Source organism: Ranitomeya variabilis, chromosome 5, assembly GCF_051348905.1.
Source record: "Ranitomeya variabilis isolate aRanVar5 chromosome 5, aRanVar5.hap1, whole genome shotgun sequence".
NCBI lineage: Eukaryota > Metazoa > Chordata > Amphibia > Anura > Dendrobatidae > Ranitomeya > Ranitomeya variabilis.
This window is the reverse complement of record NC_135236.1, coordinates 353,380,962-353,383,336: the sequence shown is the minus strand read 5'-3', so window position 1 is coordinate 353,383,336 and position 2,375 is coordinate 353,380,962. Positions and strand designations below refer to the sequence as shown.

The 2,375-nt window shown below is 49.4% G+C and overlaps 1 pseudogene; it reads left to right on the top strand.

The window, feature by feature from the left end:
- Positions 1–2,040: 2,040 nt before the first annotated feature.
- Positions 2,041–2,159, top strand: LOC143777174 (5S ribosomal RNA; annotated as a pseudogene).
- The last annotated feature ends 216 nt before the right edge of the window (positions 2,160–2,375 follow it).

Sequence of the window (2,375 nt, the reverse complement as noted above, 5' to 3'; positions counted from 1 at the left end):
CTTTAGCCCATGAAACCAGCTAATGTTCTTCCTCCTCTTCCTCATTGTCACCCAATCCATGGTGGGCTGAGATGAGGCTGGGCTTTATGTAATCACTTTGTATGGTTCCTTGCTCCATTTCATCATGCTCTGCTTGCAATGCATCATCTTTGATTGTGAGTAGAGAGCATTTCAGAACACAGAGAAGCGGGATGGTGAAGTCCTCAAAGTTTTGGTGGAAGGTACATATGTTTGACATCAATGTCCACTCCTGAGGTCTTATGTGTGGAGTCTGAACTGAATACCAATGGCGTTCTTGATGCTGGTAGTCAACAATTGCCCTCTTCTGCTCAGAAATCCTTCCCAACATCTTAAGTGTAGAATTCCAACATGTGGGGACATCACACACCAGTCGGTGAGATGGAAACTGCAAACGCTGCTGAAGCACGGCAAGAGCAGTGGAAGCTGTAGCTGACTTTCTAAAATGGGCACACAGGCGGCGTAATTTGACAAGCAGATCTGGCAGCTCTGGGTAGGTTTTGAGACCACTGATCCACGAGGTTAAGCACATGGGCCAGGCATGGTATGTGTGAGAGCTCGCCTCACCTCAGAGCCACTACCACACATGAACATGCCTGGCTGTAGGTTCAGTGGTGTCAGCCACAGAACTGTCATGCTCTTTCAGAGCTGTCCACAAGTCTTCAGCATTGTGTGGTTTGTCACCTAAGCATATTAGCTTCAGCACAGCCTGTTGCAGCTTGGCAGAGGCAGTGCTGCAGTGCTTCCAGCTTGTGACTGATGTGGTCATTTCAGAGATGGAGGCTAAAGAGGAGGAGGAGGATGAGGTGCAGGAGCTGTAGACTGTGTGGGCAACCCTGATTGACCTAGGGCCCGCAATCCTTTGCATTGGGAGAACGTGTTCCATCCTAAGGTCCGACTGGGTCCCGTCTTGCACTATGTTAACCCAGTGTGCCATCAGCAAAATGTACAGTTCCTGCCTACAAGCACTTGTCCACTTGTCGGTGGTTAGGTGGACTTTCCCAGTAACTGCATTATTGAGGGCATGGCTAATGTTGTGGGACATGTGCTTGTGTAATGCGGAGATGGCACACTGAGATAAATAGTGGCTGCTGGGGACCGAGTACCGAGGGGTGGCCACCGTCATCAGGTTGTGGAAAGCTTCCATTTCCGTGAGATTAAAAGGCAACATTTTGAGCCTAAGCAGTCGCGAAATGTGGGAATTTAGTAGTGTGGCCTGTGGGGCATTGGCTGCGTATTTGCACTTTCGTTCCAAGGACTGGGGTATGGACAACTGAACCCTCCACTTGTACAAGGACATGGATGTGTTTGATGATTGTGCTAGTTGAGTGTATGCAAAGACAGGTGCAGGGCAGGAGGCATCTGTGCATGCGCCATGGACAGGGAATTGGCTTGCATGTACAACAGCAGAAGAAGCAGTGGTGTCACCCGCAAAAATTGCTCCTAGACCCTGGGGTTCGGCCCACAAATTCGGTTGTTTTGCTGCCATGTGCCTGATCATGCTGGTTGTGGTCAGGCTGGTAGTTTTGCTACCCCTGCTGATGCTGGCCTGACAGGTGGTGCAAATTGCCTTTTTGGGGTTATCGGCAGAGTCTTTAACAGCCAGACTCCAGAAGACCTAACAGTTGGACTGGCAACTTCTGTCATTTTGGTGTCACGGGGAACGGTTGCCCGCCTTCTGTCTGCAACCACCACACTGCTTCTTCCTGCCTGTTGGTGTGCTATGCCTCTCTCCCCCTGATTGCTGCTGTCCTTGCTCTGTATGTCCTCCTGCCAGGTTGGGTCAGTTACTATAACATACACCACCTCGTCTTCCACTTCCGCACCCTGGTCCTCCTCCTGACTTTCTGGCAATTGTGTCAATGCATTAACCTAACTATCCCTGTGCTGCTCATTCAAAAATCTTAAACCATAATCAGGTTCCTCGCATCATGTTCTCATACACTTTATGCATTTATTAGCCCTCTGTGTCTGTACTGTTACATATTCAGGCTGCTAACTGGTTCCGGTACCGTTGACTTTGTCAATGGCCACACTAAGCTGAATATGCCTGCCCTCGTCAGCTCGCAAATGCTAAGCAGCTTGAGGCTAGGCAAGTACCAGCATGGGAGACTGGCTGGGAATCCCCGGTACCATTGACTCATGTCAATGGCCACACTAACTGGTTCATGCAGCTTTATATGAACACCCGATTCTTACACTGTGGCTGGTCCGAACAATGAAAGCAATTGTTACCATCCACCTCTCGTGTCTCCCCTTTTTCCTCATAGCTTGCGAGTGAGCAGGGCTCTCATTCCTCTTGGTATCTGTTTTGATCTGTGTTTGTTATGCTGCAATGTCTATTGTCTGTTCAAGTC